This window comes from Zosterops lateralis (assembly GCF_965231275.1).
Source record: "Zosterops lateralis genome assembly, chromosome: 11".
Taxonomy (NCBI): domain Eukaryota; kingdom Metazoa; phylum Chordata; class Aves; order Passeriformes; family Zosteropidae; genus Zosterops; species Zosterops lateralis.
This window is the reverse complement of record NC_139771.1, coordinates 5,629,107-5,644,080: the sequence shown is the minus strand read 5'-3', so window position 1 is coordinate 5,644,080 and position 14,974 is coordinate 5,629,107. Positions and strand designations below refer to the sequence as shown.

At 46.1% G+C, this 14,974-nt stretch overlaps 1 protein-coding gene across 16 annotated transcripts in view; it reads right to left on the bottom strand.

Moving 5' to 3' along the window:
- The window catches only part of ATP2B2 (ATPase plasma membrane Ca2+ transporting 2), a 395,247-nt gene that overhangs the window by 216,537 nt on the left and 163,736 nt on the right, over positions 1-14,974 (bottom strand). For 12 of the 16 annotated variants that reach the window (XM_083869172.1, XM_083869186.1, XM_083869185.1 and 9 more), the window contains exon 1: positions 6,396-6,665. The exons of 2 other annotated variants lie outside the window; for them this stretch is intronic. The gene's annotated coding sequence lies outside the window, so the exon portion shown is untranslated. Of the gene's footprint in view, positions 1-5,625; positions 5,687-6,395; positions 6,666-6,840; positions 7,951-14,974 lie in introns of those variants that run through there. 2 more of the 16 variants (XM_083869183.1, XM_083869184.1) reach the window with 2 other exon arrangements.

Here is a 14,974-nt window from a genome sequence, read left to right as displayed (position 1 = left end):
CACCAGGAGAGGGAGGATGACAACCTCATGTCATTGTGAAAAAACACCACGAAATCATCATTGCATTGTAATTGCATTTTGCTGGTCCCTTAATATCAAACGCTATTTGGAGGTATTTTTAGAACAACGTGCGAAATGTTCATTACAATACAAGCAGAGGGAAGGGATATGGGAAGCCTGCAGTGCAAATGGAACAGCTGTCCTCAGCCAGGACAACAGCTTCTTCTCCAACTGCCTCACAGAGGACACAGATCAATGCTGCCTCCTGACATTTGGGACTGCACATTTCCCAAGGAGACTGGGACAGTTTGTTAGGGATGCTGTTCCCTTCTAATTACCTGTGTGACACAAGGTGTCCCACTGTGAAAGACAGGTCAGATCGGTGGCAGAGCATTTTATTGTGCTTCATCAGCACCCAGGGGGGTGCCAAGGTTAGTGAGATGCTGAGCACGACCATTGCAACCAATTCACCCAGCCCCAAGGTAAACAGTGCAAGTGCCAAAGAGTCACCAGCCCTCTGGGAAGTGTCACTCTTCCCTCAAGGCCCACTGAGGCACAGAAAGCTGCTGGGCCAAGAGTGTGGCTGGCAGGACCTCTGGAAGGGTGAGGCAGCCAAGGGAAGGGGGATGGAGATCCCCCCATTCCAGTCCCAGGGGACAGATGGCTCCAGTGCAGAGTGCAGCAGGTCCCAGAAGGTGTGTGAGGCTGCAAAGATGTCCCAGGCTGCTCCACTCTCCTGCATGAGCCTCCTCCTTGCTGCTTCCAGCCTCACTGGGTTGGCTGCAGGTTTTGGGAATAGCTGGACTAAAAACAGTGGAGCACGGGGTTAGTGCAGAGGGATGAGACAGCCCCACCAAAGGCACTGATCAGGGCAGGGGTTCTGCCCACTCTACTGAGATCTGGAGAAACAAGGCCCCTTGAGCTCCAGAAGGAAGACAAGGCTGATAAAAGACGTGCTCTCCAAGAAAACAAGGGTACCCAGGATAAAAAAAGTGGAGATTGGACGGAAGACCAAGGAGAGTTAGGAAAGACAAGTAAGGGGAGACCCTGGAATTCTGAGATGCATGGAGACAAAAGCCAGTGCCCAGCACAGCCTGTGTGTGAGATCAGGTACGGTAACAGCCCAAAACTTGTTGGATCTTGAATAAACTCCATCACCCAGTCCCAGTGTGGGTTGTCATTCCCTGCCTCACCTGTGACAGGTGGTGGGAATTGCCATGTGAGACTTTAGCTGGGGGATGCAGGAGGAGGAATCCCAAATCCCGTTTAAAATGCTGCATCTCATCCTAAACCGCGGCTCAAAGTCTACACGGATTTATACCGTGGAACACAAGCCAAACCAAAGCACAGAAGACAACTTATCAGACTGAGACAGCACTTGTCTAAGGAAAAATCTCCTCAGATGGAGTGTGTGCATGAAGAGTGTCATTTTCTCCAAATGCCCAAGTAATTTTCAGAGGTCAGGAGCTGGGAAGGTCAGTGAACTGGACAGGCGAGGGCTACAGAAATAGCTCTTTGCCCAACATCTCACAGATAAGCATCTTCCCTATCCTGTTTCCTCATTCTGTGCGACAGATTTTTCAGCAAGATCCAAATCAGATTGGACTAAATCTCATTTTATTTTTAATTCATTTCATATGGTTTTATTTTTAACTCACTTTAATTGAAATGCAGCGAATGAAATTATCAATTGAAATTACTTCATCAGCTGTGAGTCTTCATTCTTTAATATATAAAATAAGCTCTTAGTAAATCTGAATCACTGATTTTTCCTGTTTCATCCTCAAACCCTGGGATGCTGATGCAATGCATTGAGCATTCAATATTGCAAATTCCACACTCTCAACCGTAAACGTATTCGGGATATTGACCAATTTTTGGCATTTCTTAATAACACAGCACTTCAATTCTGGACTAAATCTTGAAGTTGCAGTTCCAGCTCTAATCATCCCCTTTCCAAGGGATTTCTTTTGGTGGAATAGCCAAGTGTTGTATTAATGGCAGGGATGAAGGAGCAGAGCACCCTGTGCAAGGGCACAGTCTGGGCAAATAGGGAGGTGTGGTTGTGCCATCGGATGGATGAGCTGCTTCTCATGGGAGCAACGGGCCAGGAGGAATCCCAGGATGGCTGAAAAAAGGGAAAGGCAAACTCATGCCCCTGAGGCAGGACAGGCTGGGGGCCAGCTGGCTGGGAAGCAGCTCTGCAGAAAAGGCCTCGGGGTTCCTGTTGGACCCAAAGTTGAACAGGAGCCAGCAGTGTGTCCTCACAGCACAGGGCTGCCTCCCTTCCCACCAGCACTGCTGGGACATCCCAGTGCCCACCCGACCTGGGCTGGGCTCCCAGGACAACAGGGACATGGACCTCCTGGAAAGAGTCCTCCAAAGGAGGTGAGGAAAAGGACTGGAGCACCTGACAAGCAGGTAGGAGGCTCAGAAAGCAGGGACTGCTCAGCCTGGAGAACAGAAGGCTCAGGGGGCCTCACCAATAAACAGCTGATGGCAGAAAGGGAGAAGATGGAGCCAGACTCTTCTCAGCAATGTCCAGTGAGAGGCAAAGAGGCAAAAGAGTGCCAGGGCAGAAAATTCCATTTAAAGGTCAAAAGCTGTGAGGGTGGCCAAGCACTGGCACAGGTGCCCCAGAGAGGTTGTGAAACCTCCATCCTTGGGAATACTGAAAACCTGACTGGACACAGCCCTGCCATAGGTGACTCCACTTGGGGCAGGAGGGGTTGGGCTGGACCATCTCCAGAGGCACTTGCCAACCTCAACTACTCTGTGCTTCTGAAATCAGCTGCTTTTCTCCAGCCATTTCACCTTCACCGTGTGGGCAAAGGAGACAAAAGGAAAAAAATGCATAAACTCTTCCATAGGAATCCCAGTTTTACTGCTGCTCCTCTTCTAGCTTTTCCCATTAACTCTTTCTAGGGCTCTCTGAGAGCCTGGTGCACAATCCTCAGATGTTTTAACTGTGCCATGAATATTTTAAAAACAAGGAAAAAATATGTTACCAGCAGGATGAACTTGTTCATACCTGGCCTGGTAGAAGGGAAGTATTTTGTAACTTGGTTACCATTTCCCAACTCTGCCAACTCTGGTACCCAAGCAGGAATTCCACATCCCTTCCGAGGCTCCATATTTCACCATCTGCAGTGGTTGGGGGGAACACGTCCTGCCTTTTACAGAGCTGACTGCCTCTCAAATTTATTAAAATATGCCTCCTTCCCAACCCTTCTCTTATACATTGGTTCTTTCTCTTCAACTACAAATCTCTGGGTTTAATGCAAAAAAACAAGGTTACTTACCAAAAAAACAACAGCAAAACAAGTAAAATTTGAACCAAAAACCCTACAGCTCCTAAAACTGCACCGTATGCTTACATTTCCTACAAAAGGGCACCAAACTTTCAAAACAAAGATTACAATAAAATGCTATTGACCCTCTCTATTGCTTCACAGATGGAATTAAAGCCTATATATTTACATAACCTCCACAACACCCTTTATTTATTCATTTCTGTTGGCACACAGAAAACCATCCGGCATGCAGAGAGAGCATAACCTACCTAAGAGAGGAAGACTGTTCTCTTATGCAACTGCTCCACTAAGGATCGATTACCTCGAGCAGGGAGCCGGGGAGGGATGGATGCCGTGGAGCAGCATCCCTGCCGGGCACGGCCAGGCTGCCCCGGCGCCAGCCCGGCCTGCGGGGGCTGCGGGGGCTCCGGAGCTATCCCGGCACACCGAGGGAGCTCTGGTGCTCCACCGGCTCCGTTCAGAGCGGAGTCATCGCTCCCTGCCTGCCTCAGGCACGGGAAGGATCCCACAGAGGGGCTGCCTGAAGCTTTAGCATCATATTTTTAATATTTAAATTAAACACAAACACCTCTGGAATCCTTAGCTCTTTTTTTTTTTTTTTTTTAACCCCTTTTTAACTGGCACGTTAAAATTCATCAGAAATGTGTGATTTTAATTAGTGGGGGGGGAGGTTGACATTTGATCAGATCATGTATAATCTCAACGTCATTAATCAGAGCAGTACTTGCTAAATTCCAGGGAACTGTAACATCCTTCGCTGTGTCTCCTTGAAAACAGGACGAAAAAAAAAAAAAAATGGCAAAAGGCAGCTGGTTCTCTGCAAGGTTTCCCAGCCAGGTTAATCAAATGAACCACTCTCTTCCCTTCAGAACATGATTTTAGGTGCAAGCTGTAAAAGTATTTCCATTCCTTAAGGGAGGTGGGGTCCATTTAGAGAAGCCCCACTGCTGGAGTCCTACTGCAGTGCAATGGGCTCCCAGTGAGTGGGAGAGGGAGATACAAGGTCAAGACTTGTGCATTTATTCCAAAATGGAACAAGGAATTACTACGTGCACAAGTGGCATCTGACAATGTGAACTGCAGGATGAAAATTAGGGGGGAAAAAAGCAAAACCACTTTTAACATTTTCACATGTTAGCAGGAAGTGTGCTCGCAGTTGCTGTATTCAGATAGGAAGATATATAAAGATATATTTGGTAGGATTCAAAAAATGTTTCATCCCTAATCCAACAGCACTGGGAAAGATAAGCTGTACATTTTAAATGCTGGGCGAAGGCGAAAGGGGAAAAGAAAATATTTCCAAGTAGTTTCCTAGATACATGGTATGAAATTTAAAAGGAAAAAAAAAACACAAAAGTGATTTCATGGCAGCTCTTAGAAGAACAGTATGATACCTAGTTCATCATTACCACGTCTTCTGCAACCTGGAATCCTGCTGGGAAGCATGAAACTCTTCCAAGCTGTTCCAATATACATGCATGCAACCTTTTTATATATGCAGGAAGCATGAGGAATATCATGCAGTTTTGATTTGCAGGAGAGGAGAAAATTGACCTTTTCCATGAAAATGAATGTATATTTAGCATCGATGCAGGCCAAAATCAATTCTCTATAGAAATGAAGGCAGATGCACAAAAAGGATGAAAAGAGGGCACACAGAGGAAAAAAAAATAAATTAAAGGGAAAAACCTTCATGCTGCATTGCTCCACACAACTTATCTACAAGCCTTATTTTACTGCCTTATTCACAAACTTACTCATTTTACCAGCACTACAGGGAGAATCTGAACCACTTCTTCACAGGTAGCAATTTGGATTAAAATGAGAGGAGCAGGAACAAAGTAAAAGCTGCCTGTGATCAAAGACCTGCTGGATACCTGAGTCAAACAGTTATTCCAGAGCAAGGTACAAGAGCCAGTCATGCATATGGATGACCTCTCACAAATTAAATGCTAATCAGGAATGCATCTCAGCAGTAAAAAAAACATGTGGACTGTGAAGTCGATCTGTAATCCCTTTTCTGAGCAAATACTAACAAGGAACCCCCGTTCTCAGTTTCATACCACAGGTATCTAACATCAGCCTCAAATCCCAGCAGCAAAAGTGCGATTTTCCCACCTGAAACGTGCCAGCTCTGCTCCAAACATCCCAACTTGTGTAATATCCCCGCAATCCTTCCCCAGCCTCACGACACAGAGCGATCGGGGGGGGGTCAAAGGACCGGGGTCATCCAGCCCTCGGGATGTAAAACCGAGCGGTTCACCCTGAAAAGCGGAGCCATTCATTCCCTCGGAGCCGCTTCAATACTCACCTTGCAGCAGGGACGGGGAGCAGCGGGCTAAGCATCCCCTCGCGGCTGCCCCAGAGCCCCGGCTCTGCCCACAGCCATGGCCTCGGCAGCCCCGGGAGATGCTCAGGGAAAGCGCCCCGGCTCGGATAGGACGAGCTGCAGTCAGGGATTTGGGAGGCTGGGGCAGAGCAGAGCTCGGGGCACAGGGAGCTGCCAGCGCCGCAGGCGCGGATCAAACGCACAGAAATCTCCCTTTACATAATCGGAAATGACTCCCGTAATCTTATGGTTTCTCTTAAAGGCGTTGGATGCCTCATGAGCAGCCAAAATGCAGCACTCGGTGAGCTCGGAGCTGATTCTTCTTTCGATAAAATAAATAAATAAATAGAAAATGAAGTCTATCTGTCAGAATTCTTAATTATTTTATCATACACCTCAGGAAAGCCTTTTTCCTGTCTTCCCACAGGAAACATCACGCATGGTTAAAAGGAGTTACAGAAAATTCCCGGTTTCTTCCTCATTATTTTCTAGTCCATCTCAATACAAAGGCGATGTTTGGGGTTTTTAACCTGCGTGCCCTTTACTTTCAAACAAACGCACCGAAAAACTATAAACAGCTCTATAAAGGAACCCAGCTGAGGATTACAGCTTTTCCTAACAAGAAATAGCTTTGCCTATGGTAAGAGAACATTAAAGTTAGAAAAATACAACAGTCAAAGTGTACCGCTCGCATTTTAGTGAAATGTGAGCTTCTGCAAGAAAAAAAAAAAAAAGGCACATCCGATTCTTACCAGCAGTGATAAAGGCAAAATCCCATCCACGTGTTTTCCTCATCACTAAAGAACTGATTTAATCAAAATCAAGCCCATACGTTTCGAAAACAACAAGCTCGTGCCGAATTCTCAACCTACCGAAGCCCAGCAAAACGCTTTCTGATGCAAGCGAGCCTTTTAGCGCTGCAGCTCCTCTTTGACCTTACGGAACAATCCGCACGAGTCGCAGCGTTACCTTTGCAGAGATTCCCAGGGCGCGAACCAAACCCTAATGCATCACTGAGCCCCGGTCCCCACAGCATCCCACCTTCCCCGGGCAGCGAAACGCCAAACAAACCAGCTCAGAACGGAAAAGTGCGGGGGGGGGGGGATTATTTTTTTTCTTCCTTTTCGCTTTTTTTTTATTATTATCGTTATCATCACCACCATGCTAGCTCTCACGCTGCGGATGTCGCTTACTTACTTGGGCTAAGACATCCTCCCCGGCAGAGCAGCGAGCTGCTCCCGGCTAGCGGGCGGAGGGCTCGGCGGGGCTCGGCATGGGCGCGGGCAGCCGCTCTGCGGAGCGTGCAGACCGTACCACCGCCCCAACAGCGCCGGGGAGGCGGCGGCGCCCGCAGCGGCAGCGGCAGCAGCATCCCCGCACCGCCACCGCCACCGCGGGGACACCGCCCGCACCGCCACCGCCACCGCCACCGCCACCGCCACCGCGGGGACACCGCCGGGACACCGCCGCGCACGGCGGCCTTGGGCTGGGAGAAGAGGGGAAGCAACCGAAAATAATAATAATAATAATAATAATATAAGGGGGGGAGGGGGGGGAATAGGACTGAACCACCATGTTTGTTGTTTGCGATATTTTTTATTATTTTTTTTTAATGCTTCCCCCTGGGATAATGACAAAAACGGAAGATGGCAAGCGACCAGGAATATGCCACTTACTGAGAAACAGGAGAAACCTTCAAGGACAAGGGCTGTCAAGTCCTAGCACTGTCGCTGGAGGAGGAAAAGGAGGAGGGGAGGGGGGGATGAAAGGCCGTGGAGGAAAAGGGGGCGCGGGGAGCGGCGCATCCCCGGCACCCCCGAGCAGGCGCAGGATGAGCCCGCAGTGCCCGGCGATGCTCGGGCTGTGCCCGCCGGTGACAGAGCCCGGCTCGGCGGCGTGGCCGTGCTGCAAATTACTTCATAATCACCCTCTGCAAAAGAGCCGGCTCGCTCGCCCGCCCTCCCCTGCTCTTTCTGTTTATGTAAGAACAATGGGGATTCTAAGAAAAATAGGGGAAAAAAAAAAAAAAAAAAAAAAAAAAAAAAAAAAAAAAAAAAAAAAAAAAAAAAAGGCAGCCCTGCAGCGCTGTGGGGTTTGTGTTGTGTTTGTGTCCCTGCCATGCCTGCCAGAAATCCTAAACCGTACAGGAGAACAGCGAAATATCCTCGTTTAATCTGATGTGGTCACATCAGCATGTGCTGTAAAACCACACACACATGCCAGAGCAGCTCTCTGCCCTTCTCTGCCTCTTCCTCACAGCCCTGCACTTTGGGGAATCGCTGTGCTCTACCTACAGCTTCTCCCCATCCATCCCGAGCTATTGTGTATCTGCTATTTTGAATTATTAGCACACAGAGGATTCAGAAGTGTAAAAGGCTTTTCCAATGGAATGCCATGTTATGGCAGTGCAAAGCAAACCCAAACACCAAAAACAAGACAGAGACATCAGTCCTTTGAAAAGCAGAACATTTTCTGTGTAATGGTTTATTTTTTCAAAGGAAACTGTGATCAGTACATGTACCACGTCCAAACTACAACTTCAAATTTCCTACCTCAAACCATTTCATCCTGAGAGTGACTGAACACGGGAAAATAACTCTGGGTTTTTTTTGGCGAAGAATGTGTAAAACAGCACAGATAAAAGTTGGGATGTGCTCTGTAGCATCCTAGGACAGCAGTGGCTCATGGCTTTGCCTGTGCCTTGGCCAGGATGGGCAGGAGCACACCTCCCTGAGCAATAATAGGAGTAGCTGTGCTGATGCTCTGTCATCCTGCCTTACTCGCTGCTCAGAATATCAATTCAGCCAGTTAAACCAAAAGTCTGCACTGCACCAAAATGGAAGCTATTAAAAAAAAAAAAAAAAAAAAAAGTGCTGGGATCATTGATCAGGAGTTTTATCTATGCTGATCAATTTTTTCTTAACAAAGTAAAATGTAAATCAGGGCTAGGATCAATGCAGAATTTTCTCATGTGAGACTGCCTTTATCATTAGGAAGCTACAGGCAATTACATGCCTGCCAGGACACCAGATGCAGTGACTTTGGGTTATATTAAGCAGAGAGACGTGTCCCCTTTTCAGAACAAGTTTTCAGTACAAACTGCAGCTGTTGGGAGTTTGCAGTGCAGCTCAAACTGAATCCTAGCACTGAACAAAGCAGTGCCTGAGTTAAATGTCTCGTGCTGAGGTCCCAGACCCATAAATGTTGGTGACCTCTACTGCTCTGTCAGAAAAGCAGGAAGATACTGAGACATCTGCAATTACCTGGCTACTGACTTTCTTTTTTTTTTTTTTTTTCTTTTTTTTTTTTTTTCTTTTTTTTTTCTTTTTTTTGGGGGGGTAGAATTTTTAAAGATAATTTGAAAAGCAATAGAAGGTTGATTGACACAGTACCAAAATACATTAAAGAAGGCTTTTTTCTTGCACTGTCTTTCCTGAAAGAGGAGAGGAATAACTTACAGAAATTCAACACGGCAAAAAAATCTTGTTCCACACATTTGGCTGTTGCCAGTTTGATGAGTGCTGCTCTCAAAGACTTTCTGTCATACTACAGAAACTTCAGGCCAGGGACAGAATCAGAAGGTCTATATATTAAAAAAAACCCCTCTAATTCTTATTTTTAATTAACAGAATAGGCAAGGGAATAAGAGGAGAAAAATAACAGGAAAAAAAAAAAGAAAAAGAACGTTCAAAAGGGAATGAAAACCTTAGTTTGAACATTTCATTATACACCAAATCCAACCAGCTTTGCACATGAATATTCCCAGTGCTCACTCACCACAGGCCTCAAAAGCATCAGAGCACGTGGGGAGATGGAACAAGCCTGGAAGATTTTTGCAGGTTTGTTTGGAACCTGCTCACAGGGTTGTGTTGGTCCTACCTCCACCCCAATGCTGCCATTCTGCAGCCAAGGCCAAGCCTTATTGCTGATCTCTGTCCCAGAGGATGCAAATTGTGAAGTGGGAGCTGAGCTCCCAAGCCTTGGATCCGTGCACCACGCTAGAGCCTGCCCTGGGTGTGCATAAACAGGCAGCCTTGTGTTTGCCCTCATTCAAAGCTCCCAAGTGAAAATTCTTCAGAAATGGCCCAAGCCTGAGCCCCAGCACTGCTGAGACAGGGCCAGGGGTTCCATGGTTCAAGGTTGACACCTGCTCGCTGCTCCCAAAGTTACAAGAGCACAATCCCAGGGAATACCTGCTACCCACAGCAGGTACCCTCCAACCAGAGCTAAAAACAGCAATTCCACCCTCAGAGACAGGCCAGCCAGTAAACAGCACCTCTAGGAACACCCTGAGCTCAGAATTTAAAGGGTTGAGGGGTTCATTATCATTACTTTTTGGACACAACTGTGAAAATATTAACATTTTCCAACCCGGCTTCCAGCACGTGCAGCTCAAAATGGCTGCAACATTGGCCGGTGCCTTTTTTGAGATATTTCATCATCAAATTTAATAGCAAAGCCCTGCAAAGCAAGACACCATCTGAAATGAGGGTTTGTCAGCACATCTTCATGCCTATTAAGGCATCCAACAGCATGTTATTTAGCTCTGGCAAAAAAACAATTTAACACCTTAACTTGGGGGCAAGGAGCGGAAATGGAGCAGAAAAATGGAATGGAAAACAGAAAGATGTTCTTTGGAGCTAAGTTTAAAAAACAAGACAGCATTTACAGGACGTAGAAGGAATGAGGTTTTAGCTGTTGAGCTCGAACTGCAACTTGAAAAAATTGTTTCCCCAGTAAACTTCAACTGACAATTTATGTTTAGAGGCAAAAGAGCCTACCTGACTTCTTCAGAGAAAATTTTAATTCCATCTATGCTGGAGATAGACATCACAAGCACATTTCAAGGTCCTTATGAGATAATTAATGGCAGGAAACAGAGGAAGATAATTTTAATTCCTCTTTCAGGATCTTGGGGACCAAGACCTCCTTTCCAGTGAAGTTATCCAATCAGAGGAATGGCACTGGAAAGCAGCAGCAGCAGATCTCCAACATTTTCCTAATCACAACCCAGATACCTAAACTAGACCAGCAGACTGGCAACCTCTCGTATTTTTCAGCCTCATTTGCTACATTTTTAAGAAGAAGAAGAATTGAATCTGCTTTCAGATCCGGTGTCTCTCCAGTTGGGGAGCACAGAGCAGTGATGTTTCTGCAAGGAAACAGCTTGTGCTCCCGAACTGCACAAACATGTTTTCATCCTGGGAAGCAACACGACCTAATAAAAGGAGGAGTGGAGGAGAGGGACCTCAGAACAGTCACATTCAAGGACTTGTCCTGCTGTTTCCTGACTGGGAGATGTTAGTAGGTCACTCGATCCCACTGTGCTTCAATTTCCCTAACTATAAAATCAGTGTATTCCCGAGTTTAAATTGCAGCCCTTCGGAGCTGGCTGCTCAGTTTAACCCTTCCCTGCCCTTGGGGGAAGGTGTTGGGCACACCTGGCTGTGCTGGGGAAATTCTGGAGCTGATCCAGGCACAGGATCTTGGATTGGGAGAGCCCCAGAGCTCCTGTCCAAGCCCAACCATTCTCTATGTGATTTAAATCTCAGAAGCTCATGGTTGCCTTGAACTCCTTATCTGCCACATTTATTTTCCAGTACAAATTGTCACTTGCTCTGACTGATAAATTATTGCAGCTCCAAGCAGCTTACTTCCTTGACTGCCATCCCAACTTTCTCAATATCTGAAAGGAAAACTACCAGCCAGCCAGAACTGCAGTTCCCCCTTCTCCTTCAATCTCCACCATCTGATATTGACAAATATCCCAGTTTTTCTTCTTTCACCATCTAAAAGCCATGCCCACAAAGAGAAGGAGGTGCCTGCAAGGCTGGGCTGCCACTGCTGTCCCCCTCCTTGCCATGGGTTTAAAGCTCAGAAAACAAAACCAGGGACCCAGGATCACCCAAGCAGGAAGAAAAGTCATTAGGCTCTTCCAACAACAACAAAAATAAACAACTGAGGAAGAAGCATTAATTAGCCTGATCTTCCCAGTAAAGCTTAAGTAAACCTGGCTCACTGCCACAGCCTAAGCCCAGCTATGACAGAGAAGCATCTCAGCAGCCTCCTCCAAAGGGATCTGCCCTGGGCAGAGGGAGGACCTGCAACATCTGACACAGCTAAACCTGAACCCACTGCTGAAATCAGCTTCTCAACAGCCTAAGAGAGGCCTAAGAACTCAAAATCTGTGCTGTACCAGCATTTAACCCTCTTCTTGGCTTAAAGACAGAACCTGCCATCTCACGTGTAGAGGAGGGGAAATATTTGTTGGCACTCAGAACGAATCTTAGACCGACCAATAGAGTGGCCTGACAGGAGCTTTGAAGAGCAACCTTGTGAAGGTGCCACTATTCCTGGGAGCTGTGGATAGGCAGCAAAGGAATCCTCCCTTCATTCTCTGGGCATTTAAACCTTGTAAACTGCCAGTTCTCAAAACAGAATTGGTGCCAACTGCCTTCCAGCATTAATCTGTTTACTTAACATAATACAGTGAGATTGGGAGGGAGATTCAAGTCCTTTGGGTTTCCACCACAGGAATTCCCTTCCCTGTGTTCTGGGAGGGAATGTCACCCTCTCCCTGCAGTTCCATAGCACTGGTCCTGATAGAGATTAGAAATTTAATCCAAAGTCATTTAAACTCAAATTATAGGATTGTGCAGTTTAAAGGGGTCACATCAGCTCATATCAAACTGCAGATTTCAGACAACCTGACTTTGAAGGATGTTTGGAAAAAGGGGTGAAACTTTGCACAAATAGATGGGTTACATGGGCTCATCCCTCTGTTGCATCAAAACTATTCTCCCAGGAAAAAACAGTTTGGAATCAGAATTTTGGTTCAGTACTTTCTTCTGATATCGCTGATGCTAAATACCACCACAATATTCTAGAAGTTGTTTTTCCTTCTTATTTGCTAAACTTCTGTTCAGGAAACCACTCATCTTCCATTTGAAAAGAATATCCCGAGCAGGATGTGTTTGAAGGAGCATCCTTTGCCATGAAATTGTGTATGACTGTGACATGGATATGAACCTCAAGTACCCCCTTTACACAGCCAGGTCACACCATGACCTTGGACTGCACCTTAAAAAAGAAACCCACCATTGTTCTCTTTAAACTGCTCAACCATTCCAGTCATAATTCAGATCAGAGAGTAAGAAGTAATAGCAGAGAACTAATTCAATTACAAATATGGGCTGTTATTAATATCATTAAGGAAATGCATGCTCCTTTGAGAACTTCAAGCTTTCATTCTTCCATATAAGGACTTTTCCTACATAGCTGGATCTCCTGACTATACATGTCATTAGTCTGACACAGGAGCTCCCATTGTAGCCTTTTTGTCAAATGCCTCTGAATGGAAGCCTGGATCAGCCTTATTTATTACTCTAATAAAGGCAAATTATTAACATAAAGGGAAACAGCGGTGGGACAAGGTTCAACCACTCTCAACAATTTGAACAGGAGAACAGAATTTTAACAAACTATGAAAAAAGGACTTTTTGATGTCTCAGCAAACAATCCAACTCCGATACACATTTCCTAGCAATTAATCACCTGCAGCGATGGCCTCCTGTTGAGGAGAGGGTTTTCCCCAGATAATGAGATAAAAGGCTATGTTTAGCTTAGTGGGCAAAGCAATCTGACCTGTTAAGCTTTGTTAAGCCCTGGGTATCTGTGCCCTGCTGATCATCCTGCCTGAGGAACGTGCACACACGGGCAGCTCCCAGGGCGGCCTGGAGCCCATTCTTGGGAATCTCGGGGTCACCCAGAGCCACCTCCTCCACAGGGTGTCCCCACAGCCCAGAGCCTCATCCTGGGAATCTCGGGGTCACCCAGAGCCACCTCCTCAGGAGATTGTTCCCACAGCCCCATCCTTAAATCTTGGGCCACCCCAGAGCCTCCTCCTCCAGAGGGTGTCCCCAGAGATTCCCATCATCTTTTTTAAGGTGCAGTGCAGTCACCTCCTCCAATAGACATCCCCAACAGCCCGGAGCCTCATCCTGGGAATCTCAGGGCCACCCCAGAGCCACCTCCTCAGGACACTTTGCCCACAGCCCAGCCCCAGGGCCCCTCTGGCTGCAGACCCACAAAGCCCCACAGCTCTGGGTGCTCCTCTGGGTGGAAGGAGGGAACTGGAGCTTGTCCTTCACACAAATCACTGAGAACTTTGGATGTTCCTCCCTGTGCCACAACCTCCAGCTCAACAAAAGCAGTGACTTTGTGCCGCTGATGTCACCCAGGCTGGCAGGGCCACCCCACTGGCTGTGGGAACTCAGACCTGTCCCAGAGCCTGGGGAGGGTTCACTGGTGTTGGCTGGAATGTTCTGGCACAGCCCAAAATGCTGCACACGAGTCCTGCCCTTCCCTGCATGGCAGCATTTGACAGAATGGCTCCACGTCAGCCAAAACAAACAAAAAAATGTGTGAACTTCAATAAATCAGCCTTTCCAACCCCACTGGAACATCTGGGAATAACTCTCACAAAAGTCAGTCCAAGGGTTCAAGCAACAGTAGAGTCAAACCCGATCTGAAATTATCACAATGGCTGTTTGTGGCTTTTAGATATAAATATTCTCCTATAAGAACTCAGGATTTGTATTCACAGTTATATTTAGATTTGAAATAAACATTCAAATCCTTCAGCAAAGAATGAGCTTTACAATAGGAAAGCTTCAAGAATTATTGCTCTAGAAAATTTACTTCGAGATGTAACATATAATTTGCACAAAAATTCGCATTATTAAATATTAAACTAAATACAAGACCCAAATGTTATTGTGATAAATATAGTCAGTATAGGAAATAAAATATACACTCTAAATGAAAATTAGGTGGGTGTCAGGCTTGGCTTCCAGACTGAGCCACGTCCTGAAGATCCATCAGCTGTTTCTCAGCCCCAGATGCAACACTATTGAAACAATAGTTATAAAAAAATTGCCAAAATATCAGAACTTTTTGAAGCAACGGAGCTAAGTGCTTGCCAAAACATTATTGTAGATTAAAAGAGTCTGCCCAGTGCAGAAGAGTGAACACATGAACAAAAATGTTATTGGAGACAAAAGCCCACCAATATCTAGTCTAGAATAATCTCACATCCAAACAAAATTTGTCACATTTTATAGTGTTTCCCTTAGCTAAATTATCCTTCAGGCTGTCCATTATTTGAAAATGGTCCTTCACCAACAACACTGATGTGCTGCAGAGTCCCCTCTAAGAGGAAAGGTTCCTTTCCTTCAGGAAGAGTTAAAAAGAAAAAGAGAAAAAGGGAAAAAAAAATCATTTTGTTTGGTCAGAAATGTGTCAAGGAAGGATTTAGGGGCAAACAATGCAG